General features: G+C 58.5%; 1 protein-coding gene across 3 annotated transcripts in view; it reads left to right on the top strand.

The window, feature by feature from the left end:
* Positions 1-19,479, top strand: part of IGSF21 (immunoglobin superfamily member 21) — a 232,121-nt gene that overhangs the window by 92,278 nt on the left and 120,364 nt on the right. The gene's annotated exons all lie outside the window — the stretch shown is intronic.

Genomic DNA, 19,479 nt, shown 5'->3' with positions numbered 1-19,479 from the left:
GCCCTGGGCACCAGGTCCTGTCCCAGCCCCTAATGGCATCTGCTCGTGTCTCAGTGGGGTGTCCCAGCCTGGTCTCCCTTGGCCACAACGGAGCTCGGGCTGGGGGTAGGAGGGAGAAGGTGCCACTGGCGTGGAGGTCCTTCTTGCAAGGCCACACTCAGGTGTGCACAGAGCGAGGTAGCACCGGAAACTTCCCTTCCCTGGTCTAAAACAGGGGTCGGCAAAGTTGCTCAGTGAAGACCCAGGTGGTAATATTTGCCCCTCCGCCAACCACGTGGTCTCTGTGGCAGCTCAGCTCCGCGGCTACAGCTTGAAAACAGTTCCAAACGGTGTGAAAATGAAAGGCACCCTGCTGGTGGACACTGACGTTCGAGTTTTGGGGGAGATTTTATGCGCCTCAACATCTTCGTATTTTGTTTTCAACCATGAAAAAAAAAAAGGCACAAACCGTTCTTAACTCGCATGCTTGGCCACTGGGAAGCAGGTTGAAGGCTGACTTGGTTCACCGGCTGTGGTTTGCAACCCCTGATGTAAGAACCACACTTTCCTAATCTTTGCAAGCTGCGTCGCCCTTTATTTAAATGGAATCGATGGGTAAGCAGTCAAGGGGAGCCGCTCTGGATGCAGCAGGCGCAGCGTGGAGGGGTGGGGAGCGAGTGGGAAGGGGCGGGAGGCGGCGGGTGGGCACAGGTGGGCGGTCTCGAGTCTCGAGCCGCCCCACCCCCACCCACGGAGCAGGGAAACTCAGTGTTAGGGGACTCCTGGCGTCTGCTCTGCTCCTGACCTTGGCTCAGCACGAGTCTCCCGGACCTTCTCGTCCTGGTCCAGTCTTGCCTTGAACGCGCCTGCTCCTGCTGCGGCTCTTTGCCGCTTTGCTCTTTGATGCGTCGTTTGCTGATTGGCGCTGTTTTATCGGCTGTGATTCGTGCTCCTTTTCACTGAGATCGCGGCTCCCCGTGTCGGCACTGTAGCCCCTCGTGCTCAGAATCAACCCCAGTGCCCTTACCCCAAGCTCGCCAGGTACGGCGGGCGCCACAGGTGCGAAGCTGATGCCGGGAACTGGCGCCCCGCAGAGTCCCAGCCTCAGCGGAGGGGTCCGGCCTGGGCAGAGCTGTGGGTTTGGGGAAAGTCGAGGCCTTGCTGGACAGCACCACGAGCTGCATCAGAGAGAGGCAGGATATGGGCACTGCTTGGCTGACACGGGCGGTGAGCCTCTCGGATCCTGGGAGAGACGAACTCCAGCCCCCCACTCAGGGGCCCACATTCCTCCTCCGCTACCCCAGGGATGGGAGCAGAGTCGGGGGAACAGCGGACCCAGTGGGACGAGTTCACGGGTGAAGGGGGGCTGGAGCTTGGAGACGGAAGACACCGGGCAGCCCCTCGCTGGCCTCCCCCTGGCCTGTGGTCTCATGTCATGGTGATGGACGTCCTCCTGCAGAGGCAGCTGTCAGAGTCCGGGCAAGGCTGGGACCCAGCTGGGCACAGATGTGGGAAGCCAGGAGGCGGCTTCCGTGTGGTTCCACGCTGCTCCTGGAGGTGGGGTGCACAGAGATGGGGGGGCACCCACTCCCGGCGCAAGGGCTGGACACAGACTTCCCTTTCTTTCTCTAACTCCGGTGCTCAGATCCCCCTTCCACTCCCCCACCCAACCCATCTCTCTCTCTCTCTCTCTCTCTCTCCACCCTGGCCTGCCACATTGATTGCTTGAAGAGTCAGTTACGTTTCTTACAGATGTCAGGCCCTGCAGATCGGGCTATGGTAGGCGCTAATTAATTTATTTTATTTCATTTTCCAGCCTTTGACTGAGGGCCTCTGGAACCGGGGTATGCAGATGTATGCAAATCATATGCAAATTGTCCACTGCAGCCAAATGCCCGGGCCCTTTTAATTCCGTAGCTGGACAAGGTGGTGGCTCAGCTGCCTGTTACCCTCCCTGGACGCAGGGAGCCCACGTGCCCTGCTGTGAGGGTGGGGAGCGGGGCCAGGGGTCCGAAGGGAGCTCCTGAGAAGTGGCCCCTTGCTGCCCGTCCTCTCCCGGCCTGCTACCCCCCCGCCTTCCCTCGCCCGTCGCCTCTTTCCCCAAGGAGCCAGCCGAAAGGAGAGAGGAAAGCGCCGGCCAAGATGGGGCTGCCGGAGCCAAAGCCCAGGAGGCCGGGGCTCCTACAGGGCATGGGGGAAGCGGCAAGGACTCCGGGCTCCCCCCTCCCGCCCGGGCCGGGAGCTGCCCCGCCGTTTGTTCCAGGTCTCTGTGTCTGCTTCCCTCCCGGGCTGCCTGTCCTCCCTGAATGGGCTTACAGAGCGCCGCCTGGAAGGAAGTGACTAATTTCAGTGCCCAGGAAGAGCAAAAGTGGGGCTTTGTGATGCGGCTGTCTCTGCCTGCCCAACCCAGTGGGCACAGCACGGCCCAAGACAGGGCTGAAGCCCCCCGGCCTGCCCTCTGGGATCCCCCTGAGGTCCCAGGAAATGGCGAGTGGCCTGGATTCTCTGGGCAGACTGGGGAGCTGAGGGATTGGCCTAAGAGCAAAGAGCTCACCGGCTTGGGGTGAACCAGCGTTTGGAAGGCCTCCAGGTGGTGGCGGGGGTGCAGGGGGTATTGGAAGGAGGCAGCAAGGGCCTGAACCCTTGGTGCCAAGGTCTGGCCATGCGGGGAGGAGCCCTGCTGCTGTGTAGAAGGGGAATCCGGAGTGTGGAATAGACTCCAGGAGGCGTAGGCGATTGGAGCCCCACGTGGGGCTGTTTCCGTTTCGATCAAATTGCACCGAGTTAAAACCCACTTCCTCCGCCTCCCAATGCTTGTGCAGCTGGAGGCCGCCTTGCCGGACAGAATGAGCACAGGAAGCTCAAGGGAGCAGCCAGCAAACATCCCTGGGTTTCTGGGAGGCAGTGCGTTTGCTGACGAGGGAAGAGTGGGGATTGCTCACTGAGCGGCTCTGCTGGCAAGCTCCGCCCCCCACCCCATCCCCAAAATGCACGTCGGGAAAATGGGCTATTTGTTCTGTAACCTGCTGTGTTGGGGTGTGCGTGTGGTGGCGGGGAGGGGGGTAGGTGCTTCTCATTTGTGAGAAACTTCTCTGCGGATGGTCAGAGGATGCTGAGTCAGGGTCGTCAAGCCCCAGGGTGCTGGGCTTTGTAGCTGTCGATCAAAGCTCCTTTCCCCCCCAACGATGCTTCCCAGCCCTCTCGCCCTCTCCCTGTGCCTTCTCCACTGTTGCCTGGGTTCCTCTCCCAGCTTGTGCTGGTAACTCTGTTTCTCCCTGGCAATAAACAGTGGCTAACAGAGTTGAGGTGCAATCCCACACTTCTCCAGTAGGAGGCTCTCACCCAATAGCCAAGCTACCCTAGTGTGAGGACTTGGTTCTAGAAAATAGATGGTCAATGATATTCTTGACTCACTTCTTCCTATCCGTTTACACCTATAATTGGAGACTTGCTTGGCAATGTCCCTGGTCCTGATCCGAGTCGTCAACCTTGTTGAGCCTTTACTATGTGCCAGGCCTGGGTCAACTGCTCTCCCTACATTAGGTATCTATCACACTTCCTTTTCTCATCAGCCCTGGGCCGTAGGTACCACAGTTAATCCCAACGTTCAAAGACACTGAGGCCATCCCAGACAACAGTGTCTCAGCTCATGTTGCCTTCCCTGACCTCCGTAGAAAGTTCTAGAAAACGAGGTACCTCCTCTGTGCCCCTTCTTTGTGGGTCTCTGCTCCAGTGCCTGCCTGACACCAGGGCAAAGGCTGTGTCCTCCACGCTGGTGCAGAGCGACCCCAGTAAACACTCAGCACACAGAGCGCTCGCTCGCTCTCTCTCTCTCTCTCTCTCTCTCACACACACACACACACACACACACACACATGTTTGGGCAGCCTTTGCCACATGGCCCAGTCCGGCTTCAGGTGAGCATGTGTACCGCGTTGACAGGCGCTTCCTGGCCGGGGTGGGGGTTGGGTCTCTGTATACTCCGAGGCTCTGTGGCATGTGGGGTGGGGAAGGACCATTTCTTATTAGGCAACCCTGTCTAAACTCATTTAGTTGGAGGTCACCTGCCCAGCGGGCAAAGTCAGAGGTCTGTTTACATCATAGAAATCCATTAAGCAGCCCCAGAGAATCATGGGAAGCTCACCTTTGGCAGCGGTTGTTATCAACCTGCCTTTGTTTTGGCTCCGTCTTTCACAGTCTGTTCCCGAGAGCCGCTCTGGGCCCGGGTTACAAGGCCGCAGAAGAGAGAGGCCAGAGGAGATCTACAGCGAGTGATAACGGCCCCATTCCCAGCGTCTCCTTATCGCACCCCCTTCACGGTGTGGGGTCCGACCCCGCCCGGCCAGGGCACGCGTGCCCTTTGAGGCTCCGAGGGATGCCTGTGCCCCGAGGGCCTGTGGTCCCTTTGGACTGGAGAGGAGAGATGGAGACAGAGGCCCGGGCAAGGTGAGGCAGAGGAGAGAGGACTTGGCTGTCAGAAAGCCTGCATGAGGCTCTGCATGCTTGACCTTGGGCGGTGACCTCTAACCTCTCAGCATTTTAGAAACCTCATCCCAAACTGGGCACGAAAACATATATTTGGCAGGCTTAGAGGAGATCATGTGTGCCCTTGGACAAGACCAGAGTTGGCTGGTGACCGCACCTGCTCAGTACAGGGCCAGCATCACCCTGCCGTGGGGGCCGAGGGGGTGCGGGGTGGGGTGGGGGGATCGCAGGGTAAGAGGAAGGTGCCGGGGGTCACCAGGGCTGGAGTCCCTGAGTCCCATCGGAGCTCCTGGGTTTCCCAGGGCTCCGGGCAGAGGCAGTGTTTCAGGCCAGCGTGCTCTTTTGTTCCTGGGTGGCTATGCGGTGGACTCACTGGATGTCAGTTCTTGGAAACATCATCACAGCCTTAAGCCGTTTCAGGGCGTCTTAGCTCTGCTGAAGCGGGGAGCTATTTCAAATGCCTTTGCTGCCCTTGGATTTCTCTTAGTCGCAGCCCTTGACCGTGTTGTGTGGTTTGAAGCGAAACAGAAAATGGTGGGCACGAGGGGATCCTTATATATATATCCTTGTATATATCCAGGGGGCAGGCAGGTGGGCGCACTCCTGGGTGAGCAGCAGACAACACCACATCCCAGGAAACCGCAGGGAGCGGCCCTTTGGTCCTTCTGGCTCGTGGCCCAGCCTGGCGGCATCCAGGGGGCTCCTCCTCCGTGGACCCCAGGTGGATCTGGGTCTCCCAGGTCGTCCAGTGCCAAGACCTGGACGAGGAAGACAAGGGGCGCTCCCCCTCCTCCCACCTTCCACAGGCCGGGTTCTGCCTGTGGGCAAGGCCCCGTGCGCCATCTCACACCAGACACACGGGAGGGAAGAGAAGGCAGCCAGCGAGAGGACCCACCAGGCAACCCCGGCCACAGAATAAATGTCACACACAAAGACCAGGTTCCGGGGACTGGTGTCGCGGCAGAGCGGTTTTGCCACCACTCACGATGCTGGCATCCTGTACTGGAGCACCACTTCGAGTCCTGGCTGCTCCACTTCCCACCCAGTTCCCTGCTGCGGCTCCCGGGAAAGCAGCAGCAGATGGTGCAAGTGCGTGGACCCCTGTCACCTGTGTGGGAGACTCGGAGGGAGCTCTGGGCTCCTGATGGATGGGGAATCTCCTCTCTGTTGCTCCCTCTCTCTCTGTTGGTCTGCCTTTGAAATAAATAAATAAATCTCCTCTTTTTGTTTTCTTTTTTAATTCACAGCAAATTTTTAAAAAAGATTTATTTTATTTATTTGAAAGGAAGAGTTATAGAGAGAGGCAGAGTTAGAAAAAGAGGTCTTCCATCCACTATTTCACTCCCCTAATGGCCGCAACGGCCGGAGCTGCACTGATCTGAAGCCAGGAGCCAGGAGCTTCTTCCAGATCTCCCATGTGGGTGTAGGGGCTTGGTCTATCTTCCACTGCTTTCTCAGGCTCATCAACAGGGAGCTGGATTGGAAGTGGAGCAGCCAGGACTCAAACCAGCGCCCATTTGGGATGCCGGTGCTGTAGGGTGGGGCTTTAACCCACTGTGCCACAGCTCCGGCCCCAATAAATAAGTCTTAAAAACAAGACCAGTTTCTTTGTCCAGTTCCATTGCAGCCCTTTCGTTCCACTCCCACAGAAGCCGTACCCCACACTACAGTAGTTGGAAGGGACGCGTTGGGTGGGGTGATAGGAGGAACGTTGGGTTCCCCCTGGAGGTCAGAGTGTGAATTGCAATCACTGCCTCCCTGGTCCTTCAATGGACATTTATTTGGTTGTCAACAGGAAGCGGTTCGCGAGTCTCAAGCTCATTTGAATTTTTGGAGAGACCCCTTCCTGAAAAACCCCTGATGCCTGAGACCCAGTGCAGTTATCGGATCAGAATTGGGACTGGGAGCTCAGTGTTCTTTGGGCCGGCTCCCCGGTGACTGTGGCACATCTGACCCAGCCAGGGACCACTTTATGCTGTTTGGGAAGCTGACAGAGGGAGCTGCTCTGTTCACTTGAGGTCAGTTCAGCACATAGAGCCAGGGTGGTCCGAGGCACTGGGTCACCCCCAGATGGCTGCAACGGCTGCAGCTGAGCTGATCCAAAGCCAGGAGCTTCTTCCAGGTCTTCCATGTGGGTGCAGGGCTCAAGAACTGGGGCCATCTTCCACTGCTTTCCCAGGCCATAGCAGAGAGCTGGGTCAGAAGCGGAGCAGCCGGGACTCAAACTGGTGCCCAAATGGGATGCTGGCACTGCAGGCAGCAGCTTTACCTGCTACGCCACAGCACCGACTCCCCTATATATATTTCTTTTTTTTTCTTTTATTTTTTGACAGGCAGAGTAGACAGTGAGAGAGAGAGAGAGAGAGAGAGAGAGAGAGAAAGGTCTTCCTTTTGCCGTTGGTTCACCCTCCAATGGCCACTGTGGCCGGCACGCTGCAGTCAGTGCATCGTGCTGATCCGAAGCCAGGAGCCGGGTACTTATCCTGGTCTCCCATGGGGTGCAGGGCCCAAGCACTTGGGCCATCCTCCACTGCACTCCCTGGCCACAGCAGAGAGCTGGCCTGGAAGAGGGCAACCAGGACAGAATCTGGCGCCCCGACCGGGACTAGAACCCAGTGTGCCGGCACCGCAGGCGGAGGATTAGCCTAGTGAGCCACGGCGCCGGCCCTGTATTCATTTCTAAGAAGATGGATGAGAAGGATACCAGGCTATGCCAAGTGCCATACACACCAAGGAAACAGCCGGATGGCATCGGCAGTGCCTGGGTGGGCAGTGCCTGGGTGGCCAGGAAAAGACTCGTTTAAGCTGAGGGCTCAAAGGCAGCCTGGAACCCGCCATGTTAAGAGCAGGATGCAGGACTTCGTAGGGCCTGTGATAGGTTCAAAGAACAGACAGGAAGTTCGAGTGGCCGGACGACATGAGTCGGGGGATCGGGGGGGGGGGGCGCAGAATGGGGACAGGACGCCAGGCAGATGGGCGGGGCCGTCCCTGCTGTGCTCCCGGGCACAGAATGCGGAGTGGTTCTTGGGGCAGCAGGAAGCATTGACCGTTTTGAGCAGGGCCGTCCCAGGATCTGGTTGGCTGTACTAAAGCTCCCTTCTAGGTGATGGGAGGGAGAAAGCATTGGTTCTACTGCGCAGGTGGAACCACAGGGCTTGGGGAGACGTGGGAGGGCTGGGGGAAGAGGGGATCAGGGCGACTCCTGGCTTTGGGGCTGGAGCAGTTGAGTGTGGGGGGGCGGAGCTGCTTGCTGAGATGGGGAGGGAGGGGGGGGTGGGGCAGGGTGGAGGGACATGGAGGTGGAGCCGTCATAACCACAGTTTGGGGCCACAAACCTGGACTTCCGGGATGAGGTCAAGGCTGGAGATTTGCACGTGGGGTTTGCCGAGGTGTGGGTGTGTCCCCAGGAGTGCATGTTTTGGACACCTTGTCCCCTGTGCAACAGTGCTGACAGGTGGGACCTGAGAGGTGACGAGGCCCTCTAGAGCAGGTCTCTGCTGGTGACGGCGGAGCGAGGTAGCCGCTGGGGGAGTGAGTTCCTGATAGGAGGATGCGTCTGGGACCCCCCCCCCCCCGCCCAGCCCAGGGCATTCGCGCACCAGGCTTGCTCTCTGCCATGCACTCCTGCAGTACAAAGACCCCCATCAGGTGCAGCCTCCCCACCTTGACTTCCCAGTAAACTTTGGTCGTTTATAAATTCCCCCAGGCCTATGGTATTCTCTGTCCTCGCTGCAGAAAACGGACTGAGACTGGGGTCCTCAGAGGAGGGGCGGTAGCAGAAGTCCCGGGCTTGGCTGAGCCGGCCGCAGTCGGGGAGAGAGCAGAGACCCTGGACCACACCAAGATTCGGGGATAGGAAAATGGTGCGGCAAAGAGGCGGACAAGGAGCAGCAGGAAGATGTGAAGAAAGCTGGGGAGCGAGGGCCGCAGAATCCGAGAAAAGAAACTGTCCAGAAAGAGACCGGCCAGCTGTGTCCGACTCTGCAGTGAACAGACAGATGACCATGGACTTGGCCGTATGAGGGGTGGAAAAGCGCAGATTCTTGAGAGTTAATGGGGGCGGAAGCCTGGCTGGGGTGTGCGGGGAGGAGCAGTGAGACCAGCAGTGGCCATGGCTTTGAGGCTTTGACGGTTGAACAGATCTGACCTTGAACTTCAGGTAACATAAAGACACAATTGCTTCTGTTCTGCATTTATTTGTGTGCTGTTTGCAAACTCCCAAGTACGGCATCTTTTCCAAACCTCCCTGGCCTCTGAATCTGCAGCTGGTGGCGGCCTTGCTGTCCTCAAGAGTGTGGAAGGTTGGGGCCAGCGCGGAGGCGTAGTGGGTAAAGCCGCTGCCTGCAGTGCTGGCATCCTATGGGCGCCGGTTCGAGTCCCAGCTGCTCTCTCTCCCTGCCTCTGCCTCTCTGTAACTCTGCCTTTCAAATAAGTAAATACATCTTTAAAAAAATGTGGAAGGGGCTGCCCACAGAGCATGGTGGGCTCTGGAGAAAGTAAGCAGTGCATTGGGCACCCGGAGGAAAGATCCCCGCTCCACCATGCGGTTAACTCAGCAGTCTTTGGATGGTGTCATTACCACAATGTCCCCAGGCTCGGTACACAGGGACAGGCACGCCGTCTGCCTTCCGGGGGACCTCCCAGGCCAGCCAGGCCGCCCCAGGTCTTCCGCTGGCCAATGGGCTCAGCTGCACTTCCATTAAGCGTCTCACAGGCGCATGTGTGGAGACAGTGAGTCTCCCTGCAGACCACGCGGGGGAAGCGGCTTCACGGCCGTGACTTCTCCCTCTGCTCCGCCTGACCGCGTCTTATCATTGCCTCCTCCGGGAGGCCCTGACCTCGCTGTGCAGTACAGAATGAAGACACGCGCCTGCCGTGCTCCCGCGGCGTCGTGTAGACTTGGATGAGAGAGGGATCACCTGCACGCGTGTTATCTGTCTGCATTTCTCACGGTGTTTTAGTTATCTGCTTTGCCAGTGTGTGCCATGTGATGAGCAGGTCCTGGGCCGGGGTCTCTATGTGCGGATTGGGATCGTTAGGAAATGTATAGGTGGGCTTCTGGGCTCACTGAAGACCCCAGAAAACACGCTGGATTGGATGTGTGCATATTTGTGGGGGGAGGAGGTGGATATTCCCCAAGGGCTCCGTGGCCTCCTCCCCAAAGCTCAGGAGTGCGGGTGCCCAGGTGTCTGCTGCCGGTGGAATGTGCAGAGTATCCTTATCTCAGCCCTTGGGCCACACAGGGCCCTACTCTGGCGGATCGGGAGCCCCAGGGGCTGCACAGCTGGGTCAGACAGCCCAGGAGTGGCTGGTGGTGTGGCTCCTGTGGGTGAAGCTGCCGCTGACGACACCCACACCCCATATCAGAGCGCTGGTTCAAGTCCCGGCTGCTCCTCTCCCATTCCAGGCTCCTGCTAATGTGTCTGGGCAGGCAGTGGATGGTGGTCCCTGTTCTTGCGTCCTCACCACCCACGTGGGAGATCCCTGGCCGTTGCAGCCACTTGGAGAGTGAACCAGTGGATGAAAGATCTCTTTCTGTGAGTGTGTGTGTTTGTATGTATCCCTCCCTGCTGCGCTGCCTTTCCAATAAATAAGTAAGTAAATAGGTTTTTTAGAAAAAAAGTTCATGAGCCCACGAGGGGAAGGGTAGAGAGAGGAGAGGGTGGGGGAGGTGCAGCTGTGGACCCTGAGTGGGAAGAGTGGCTCGGGAGTTGGGATCGGCCCCGACCTGTAGCTCATGAGCCTGGATCTTGCCCTTGGATAGACAAAGGAGACAAGAAGTGGAGAAAGGCGAGGCCTGTGCCAGCAACAGTGCTCCCTGGCCCCCGGCCCAGCCCGGTGGAGACCCCAGACCCTTTCCTTTTTTGGGATTCAGATCAGGGTTATGATCCTGGTGATGAGACTGTCGCCCTGCCCCTTATGGGACTGGTAACAGCTCTTGGCTTCCAAATTGTAAGGAGTTAGAGCAGACACCCCAAAAAGCAAGATGTTCTGTTGGCCCACACGGGGAGTCCACCAGTAATGGACCCTCCCATGGCAAGGCCGGGAAGGCGAGCAGGCTGATGGCCTAGCTCACTGGGGGGAGTGATCTCCCACTCACTGAGGGCATGAAACAGCTAAGAGCAGGGGCCTGGAACAACCCGCCCTGCTGTGCGTCCTCGGGCTCCCTGCCTCCCCTCTCTGGACTTCAGGATCTTCCAGTAAAGTCAGAGCCTGAGGCGAGAGGGACTCTGTGGGCTGCAGCCAGCCCCATCCTGTGTCCTCCCCACCTTCCCCCAATCTCAAGACCCTGGGCCTGGAAGCTCCCCGCCCGTCCCCAGGGCGGGGAGCTTCCAGGCCAGGGCGCTCCCCAGGGTGGGGGCCCTGGCCCGAGCTGCTGCCAGTGGTGCCGGGAGCTGTCTTAAGCCCCCAGTCTAATTTCCTGCAGACTTTGTGACTTGGCCCTGCTGGGTTTAAGTGACAAGGGGCCCGACTTAACTTGTCAGGAAGGATTAAAGGTGAGCTTCTGCTCTAGCAGACCAGCAAAAAAAAAATAAGACGGCCAAAATGAGAGACGCTGCCCGGAAAACCAGCAGGGCGCCCCTCCCTCCGGCACCTGCCGGCGCCTCCTCTCGGCGCCTCTCCTCGAGGGGGAGAGGAGGGGGCATGTGGGGCTGTCAGTCCCCCGTGGCAGAAGGCACAACTCTGCAGCTTCTCTAAACCCAACACCCGGCCTTGTCACGAGAGACACCCACCCCCCGAACCCACACCGCCCAGGAGCTGCCCCGCCCCTGCGGGAACCAGGATCAAGGTCATTGGCCCAGGAGCAAGGTGCTCCCTGTGACTGATTTCTGCAGCCCGGCTTCCTACCACGTTCCCAAATGGGCCGCCCCATCAGATCATATGTCCTGTTCACAGTTCTCAGGGCTTGCCAGGACTTTCCTGCCTCCGTGCCCGTGCGCACGCTGCTGCCTGCACCTGCGTGGTCCTGCTCCCCACCCCACTGGGGCGCGCTCCACCTCTGCCTCCGTGTCACCTCCCAGGGGCCTCTGCCTGCTCTCTGTTCGTCACCCAGCTGGACAGGGTTCTCCTGAGGCTCCCTGCATCCTCGGGGCGCTCCCGAGAGGCTGAGCACGCTGGGCTCCTGGACTCCTCTAGGTGACAGGTGACTCTTAAGCACCTACTATGTGCCTGGCATCAGGAATGGAGCATTGAATGAGAACAGCATGGTCCTGGGGTTATGCAGGGACAGCAGGAATTATATGAAACCTTATCAAATGCACACTTCTTTCAAACAGGGGTCAATGCCCCAAAGAGAGGGACAGGGGTCTGCAGAGGGATTAATCGTGTCTGTCTAACGTCTGCCAAAACACAACTCCTCTGAGTCTCCGGTGGGATGCAGAGCACAAAGCTTAGAGGATGAATGCAGGCGTGGGTGAATGAAAGCATCTTGGATGGCTCTGCAGGATGTGGGAGCGAACTTCTAGTTGGCGAGGGAAGGCATTTCCTCTCGTTAGGGCTGGTGAGCGGCACATGGGGTGTTTGTCCACTGGTGAGCTCCCCACCCCAGAGGTGTCTGCCCAAAGGGGAGGTCGCCACCCATCTCCAAGGCAACAGGTGGGCTTCCTGGCCCATGGGAGCACAGAACGGGCTGGCCCCACCCACTTCTGCTCTGAAGTTCTGTGCTCCCTGGAGTTCAGCTGCCCAGCTGTGACATCACGGCCAGAGGTGGGACCGAAAGAGGTGCACATTCCCAGGAGGGGAGGCCAGCCGTGCCTGGGAGCTGGGGGCAGGGCAAGTGAGTGAAGATGGCTCTGCAGCCCGTGGCCTGGTCACCCCACCTTAACCACACCAGTGGTGCTGCCATGGTTCTTAGGATAGAGCAGTGTCCTGCTCGGGCCCCACCTGTCTCTCCAAGCTCCTGTCCTCCTTGCAGGCGATGTTTCCAGAGACCCCTAAGGACCTGGGGAGAAGGAACAGGGAGCACCAGAGTGGGGGACCCCAGGGCTGGGCGAGGTTCAGCAGCTCGCCCCAAGCTGCGAACAAGGGGCCGCGTCAAGTGTGCCCCCCCGACCATCTGCCCCTGGCGCTGTGCCCTTTCTGGGGCTCCACCCTGAGCCATGCACACCCTGTTGGGGTGCGGCAGAGCCCCCCGAGGGGCAGGCAAGCTGGAACCGTGGAAGAGCTGAGGGCCTCAGGCTTGGGGAGCCGGCTGTTGAGACAAGACTTAGCTGTCATCTGTCCCTCCTGGGTCACCATTAGTGCCACCCCCGGAGTCCAGCTCAGGTCCGGTGCTGGGTATGTGACAAGTATTGTCTCGTGCACCTTCATGGGGACCATATGGGGCTGGAACTATTGTCCACTTTAGAGCTGGCAACACAGAGGCTCAGAGAGGGTGGCTGACCGGTCCCAGGTCTCGCAGGCAGTGAGGGGGGTGGGGTGGGGGAGTCAGCCTCTGGGACCTCGCCTGACAGCAGCTTAGCCTCTGAGCGTCCGGGCTGGGCGGGGTGGCTGGGACCACCCCCCCACACACACACCGCAGGTGGCCCAGCTGCCTCCTGCGTGGGGAAGAAGGGGAGAGGGACCCTTGGCGGGGGCGCTGCAGGCTGTTCTCATCGGCACGTGCCCAGCCACCTGTCCGCAGCGGTGCACAGACCCACACAGGGGCTGTCGGCATCTATCCTGGCGGCCTGGCTCCCCTGCCTGAGACAGACCCGAAGAGTGGGCATCCGGGGCCTCCGCTCCCACGCCGCCTGCCAAGCTGGACTCCCCTGGAGAAAGCTGGAGAGAAGCAGTGGTGCTGGCCAGGCCCTGGTCGTCCAGGCGTGGCGCACAGACCCCAGGGAGCCCATTAGTGGAGACAGGCGGCCTGGGTGGGGGGGAGTCTGAGTTGGACACGAGTCCTGGGGACCGGAGGCTGCAGTGTGATTAGGACGAGTATTATCATCCCGCTTCGCAGAGCGGTGGAGGAACTCAGCTGAGTGTAAACAAGTATTGTGAAGGCACGGTTCTTGGGGGACCCGTTTTAATGGCTGTAATAATCATTTTAATTGGCACATTAATTATATGAGAGCAGGTGCTTCCAAAATAATTGAGGGTGTTGGAAAGCTGTTTATTTCCTTAAGTGGTTTAAACATTCCCCTTTAACCCTGTTTACACTGTGAATAGGCCACTTCTCTGCAGATGGAGGAGAGAGGGCTGTCGGCATCACCGGGCCCGGAGCGAGCGGGGTCGCTGCTTCCTCCGCTCAGCCCCGCACCTCTTCAGGTACAGAAAGCGTAGTCAGGGTCCCAGGCCCCCGGGGCTGGGGTGCTGATCCTGGCTCTGCTGGGAGCCACAGCGTCTCGTGGTGGTACAGAGGAGGAACTCTGCCCGCCCTGGAGCCGCGCAGGAAGGAGCCAAGGGCATGGCAAGCAGATCAGGGAACAGGTGCAAGGGCCCGGCAGGGTGGGCCTTCCAAACCCCACCAGGTGCTCAGGGAAGGGGCAGGAGGAGAGAAGAGGGAGAGGCGAGGGCACTGGGGGCCCAAGCAGAACTCCCGCACAGTCTGGGTTGCCACTCAATGCAGCTTGGGCTGCGTGTACAGGAGCCTGAGAGTGGCAGCCGATCTTAGAAAGTGCTGGGCCGGGCCGGCGCTGTGGCGCACTAGGTTAATCCTCTGCCTGCGGCGCCGGCATCCCCTATGGGCGCTGGGTTCTAGTCCCAGCTGCTCCTCTTCCAGACCAGATCTCTGTGTGGCCCAGGAGGGCAGTGGGGGATGGCCCAGGTGCTTGGGCCCTGCACCCACATGGGAGACCAGGAGGAAGTACCTGGCTCCTGGCTTCAGATCGGCGTGGTGTGCCAGCCGTAGGGGCCATTTGGGGAGTGAACCAATGGAAGGAAGACCTTTTTCTCTGTCTCTCTCTCTCACTGTCTGTAACTCTGCCTGTCAAAAAAAAAAAAAAAAAAAAGCACTGGGCCCCTTCCCAGAGACGTCTCAGAAGCATCTCAGTCTTGGCATGGCAGGAGCGAAACGCCCTGCTGCCCCCCAGACCTGCCCCTTCCTCCTCCTCCTGCATCTCAACAAACAGGGCCAGCACCCCCATGTTTCTGTCTGAACATTGCGATTCACTTACTGGCAGACAGACAGAGATCCCCAACCTGCCGGTTCCCCACCCCTCCAAATGCCCGCAACGGTCAGGGCTGGGCCAGCCTGAAGCCAGGAGTCGGGAGCGCCACCTGGGTCTCCCACGCGGGTGGCAGGGCCCCCACCTGCTGTCTCCGAGTGCGCATGGCAGGGAGCCAGGGCCCAGATCTGGAGCACAGGGGTCTCGAGCCCCATCTTAACTACAGCAGCTTAAACATCCAGGTTAGCCCTGTGTACAAATCACTCAGGCCAGAATCCCAGGGGCCTTTTCCTGTCTCCAGGCTGCCCCTGCCCGGCCCCCACCCCGTATCTCTTTGCTTTGCTCAGGTGGAAAACACTTTCAACCCACTGGCTTCTTCCACCTCCTGGGTCACCACTCAGGCACAGCCTCCACTCCCTCCCGCCCCCCGCCTCCACTCCTCCCCAGCCCCCAAGTCCAGGGGGGCAGCAGCCACAGTGACCTTTAACCTCAGAACCAGGTCACATTCTTGGCTTAGCTCCTGATCCGGCCCCACTCCTCCCTGCCCGTCTCCCTCTCCCCCTTCATTGCCTCCTACACGCAGCCCTTGTCTGGGACCTTGAAGCTCCCCAGACAGTCCCGGCTTCCATGGTCCCAGACCCGCGACGTGCAGGCCCCTGTGCTGGGTGCTGCTGGGACCCGAGTCCATGAGCCAGAGGAGGCCACTTGGCAAAGGGACTCTGGAGACAGCCAGGTCTGAGGTCGGTTCCAACTCCAGCTTTCTCTGTCTCGTCTCCTGACCTCCAGCTCAGAGTCTGTAAAATGGGACTGGGACAGTGGCACTGACGCGGTGAGAGCCACACCACCCAGTGTGCCTGGCGTGGTCAGGTGCCCGCGGCCTGCGGACAGTTGTTCAGAGCCCCCACTGTCAGTCAAACGTGTCCGGGCATGGACCATCCCTTACCGGAAGTGCTCTGCCGGTGTGACCTCCCAGGATGTTGCTCTCGGTGCGCACTGGCTGTGGGACGGATCCTAGGACAGCGCCCACGGGCCACTGTAGGAAAGAGGCAGGGGCCCTCGCCCGCCCATGCAGAGAAGGCTGAGTTTGAACCTCACCTCCTCTCTTGCCGGCACGGACAGTGTGCCAAGATCTCTTAGGCTGAGACGGGGCCTGGGGCACCCCTGGTTAAGGGGTGGCTGACGCTGGGCGGGGCTTCTCTCTGCAGGAGCAAGAGCGGGTGCTCGAGACAAGACAGCCCCGTGGCTCCGGGGTGGGCTGAGCGCTGGGACAATGCCGCCCTCCCAGGATCCCGGTGGCGCTGCTGAACTCTCCTGGGCTTTCCAAACTCCACTCCAGCTCCCATGGGCTCATCTTTCAACAAGCAGTTACGGGGCACCCCCTGGGTCCCAGGCCTGGTGGGTGCTGGGTGCTGCAGCCAAGGTGCATGCCCAGTGAGTGACACAAGGAAGCTGGTAGTGTTTGCCTGTCGACCTTTAATATATATTTAAAGATTTATTTATTTGCTTGAGAGGCGGAGTTACAGACAGACAGAGGGAGAAACAGAGAGAGAGGTCTTCCATCTGCTGGTTCCCTCCCCATGTGGCCACAGTGGTCAGAGTTGGGCCAATCTGAAGCCAGGAGCCAGGAGATTTTCTGGGTCTCCCATGTGGGTTCAGGGGCCCAAGTTCTTGGGTCATCCTCTGCTGTCTTCCCAGGCCATAACAGAGAGCTGGATTGGAAGGGGAGCAGCTGGGACTCGAACCAACACCCATATGGGATGCCAGCACTGCAAGCGGATTTTTAACCTGCTGCGCCACAGCACCGGCCCCAACCTGTCGATCTGGCACTCATCAGTTCTGGGAGATTTTTTTTTTTTTTGACAGGCAGAGTGGACAGTGAGAGAGAGAGACAGAAAGGTCTTCCTTTGCCGTTGCTTCACCCTCCAGTGGCCGCCGCGGCCGGTGCACTGTGGCCGGCACACCACGCTAGGTACTTATCCTGGTCTCCCATGGGGTGCAGGGCCCAAGCACTTGGGCCATCCTCCACTGCACTCCCGGGCCACAGCAGAGAGCTGGCCTGGAAGAGGGGCAACCAGGACAGAATCCGGTGCCCCAACCGGGACTAGAACCCGGTGTGCCGGCGCCGCAAGGCGGAGGATTAGCCTAGTGAGCCACGGCGCCGGCCAGTTCTGGGAGATTTTTCAAGTTTCCATCTTCCTTTAATGTGTGAAGTCGTGTCGTTGTATTGTCAGCAAATAATGAGACCGTTTCTCTTCTTCTAACACCTGGGATGCTACATGGCTTACGGTGTAAAATCCCATGTCCTGGCACCTGGCCGCTTGGACTCAGATCCTGGCTTCACCCCTTAGGAGCTGTGTGTCCTCAGATAATTCCCTTAACCTCTCTGTGTCCCACTTTCCTCATCACACGTGATGAACTTGGGACTGAGCCAGGCGCTGGCCAAATTTCATGGTTAGGTTTATTGAACCTGCAATTTCTTGCCTTCTTTCTCCCTCTAAAACCTCCAGGATTCTTGTCAAAATGTCTTCCCTGCTCCTGCCTGGTTTGCACGGGACGCATGTACTATTTTCATGCCACGTTTGGTATTTGTTGCTGGTTTCTGATAAATACCCATTTTTGATCCTGAAAAGGAAAGGTTGCTTCTAGTCCAATTTCACCTGGAGTTTTCATAAAGGAAAATTAATTAAATGCTGCTTAGGAATCTATTGAAGTAATCATATGGTTTTTTCCCTTTAATTTACTAATGGAATGAATTATGTTGATGGTTTTCCCAATATTGAGCCTCTGTTGGGTTTTTACAATTTCTTTAAACAAACATCTTATGTCCCAAATTAAAAGAACTTGCAAGCATTTATTTTTTATTATTATAAGTGGAATCTTTTTCATCGAATTTTCTGTGGTCTCTGGGCTGCGTGAATGGCAGCCGATTGATTTCTGTGTGTGTGCAGCTTTATCTTGCATCCTACAAATTAGATGAACTTGGGTTTGTTCTCCTTCATGGGCAGGGAGCGGCTTTGCCCGGATTGTCTAAGCACCCACCCCCGACATCCGCTGCAGCCCCACTGACATTTCTCTCTCTCTCTTCTGCTTTTGGACGTCTTGCATGGATCTGGGAGCAAGCGTGAGATGAGTGCCCACCTGTGCCAGGCCCTGAGCTGGGCCCTGTGTCCCCATCACCCTCGTCCCTGTCGGGCAGGGCGGGTAGTCAGGAGACTCTCCTCGGCTGATGTTTGGAGACTGGGGGTCTGGCAAGGAGCCCCCCAAAGTCCCATCGCCACTTGGAGTCTCACAGGATTCAAACACCTGAGCCTTCCGGTTGGGCCACCTCCTCCGTGATGCCTGCTGGATCCTTAAAGGGACAGGAGCAGTTAACCATGACCCAGAAGGGGAGACCAGGGCTCAGAAACGCTGAGCTCGCTGGCGCCGCGGCTCACTAGGCTAATCCTCCGCCTGCGACGCCGGCACCCCGGGTTCTAGTCCTGGTCAGGGTGCCGGATTCTGTCCCGGTTGCCCCTCTTCCAGTCCAGCTCTCTGCTGTGGCCCAGGAAGGTAGTGGAGGATGGCCCAGGTGCTTGGGCCCTGCACCCGCATGGGAGACCAGGAGGAAGCACCTGGTTCCTGGCTTTGGATCAGTGCAACACGCCAGACGCAACACACTGACCGTAGTGGCCACTTGTGGGGGTGAACCAACAGAAAAAGGAAGACCTTTCTCTCTGTCCTGCTGAGTTCATTTCTGGCCGTGAAAGTGACACTACATGGGCATTTCAAAAAGTTCATAGAGAATGGAATTAACAGATATATTTAATTCGGCACAAAAAATCTTGGAATAGATGCACACGAGGAATATTCAAAAACTTCATGGAAAATGCAGATTATGACAAAACTGTGGTGGGTTTCATTTTTTTGTTGTTGCCAACAAAAATAAACTAATATTTTGAAACTTCCTTTTTTTTTTATTTTTGAGAGAGAGAGGAAGAGAGAGATTCCCACCTGTTGGTTCACTCCCCAGACACCCATGACAGCTGAGGCTTGGCCATTCCAAGGGCGGGAGCCAGGAGCTCTGTCTTGAGTGCCGCAGGTGGGCGGCAGCACCCGGCTGCAGGAGCCAGCACCTGTGCCTCCCAGATGCACATCAGAGAGCTGGGATCAGGAGCAGGTGCTGGACCCGGGCGCTCCCCTATGGGACACAGGCTCCCCTATGGGACACAGGCTCCCCTATGGGACACAGGCTCCCCTATGGAACACAGGCTCCCCTATGGGACACAGGCTCCCCTAGGGGACACAGGCTCCCCTGTGGGACACAGGCTCCCCTATGGAACACAGGCTCCCCTATGGGACACAGGAGCCCCTATGGGACACAGGAGCCCCTTTGGGATACAGGCACCCCTATGGGACACAGGCTCCCCTATGGGACACAGGCTCCCCTATGGGACACAGGCTCCCCTATGGGATACAGGCTCCCCTATGGGACACAGGCTCCCCTATGGGACACGGGAGCCCCTATGGGACACAGGAGCCCCTTTGAGATACAGGCACCCCTATGGGACACAGGCTCCCCTATGGAACACAGGCTCCCCTATGGGACACAGGAGCCCCTATGGGACACAGGCTCCCCTATGGGATACAGGCTCCCCTATGGGACACAGGCTCCCCTATGGGACACGGGAGCCCCTATGGGACACAGGAGCCCCTTTGAGATACAGGCACCCCTATGGGACACAGGCTCCCCTATGGAACACAGGCTCCCCTATGGGACACAGGAGCCCCTATGGGACACAGGCTCCCCTATGGGACACAGGCTCCCCTATGGGACACAGGAGCCCCTATGGGACACAGGCACCCCTATGGGACACAGGCTCCCCTATGGGACACAGGCTCCCCTATGGAACACAGGCTCCCCTATGGGACTCAGGCTCCCCTATGGGACACA

This window comes from Oryctolagus cuniculus, chromosome 7, assembly GCF_964237555.1.
Source record: "Oryctolagus cuniculus chromosome 7, mOryCun1.1, whole genome shotgun sequence".
NCBI lineage: Eukaryota > Metazoa > Chordata > Mammalia > Lagomorpha > Leporidae > Oryctolagus > Oryctolagus cuniculus.
The sequence above is the reverse complement of the archived record's forward strand: the minus strand, read 5'-3'. Positions and strand labels throughout refer to the sequence as shown.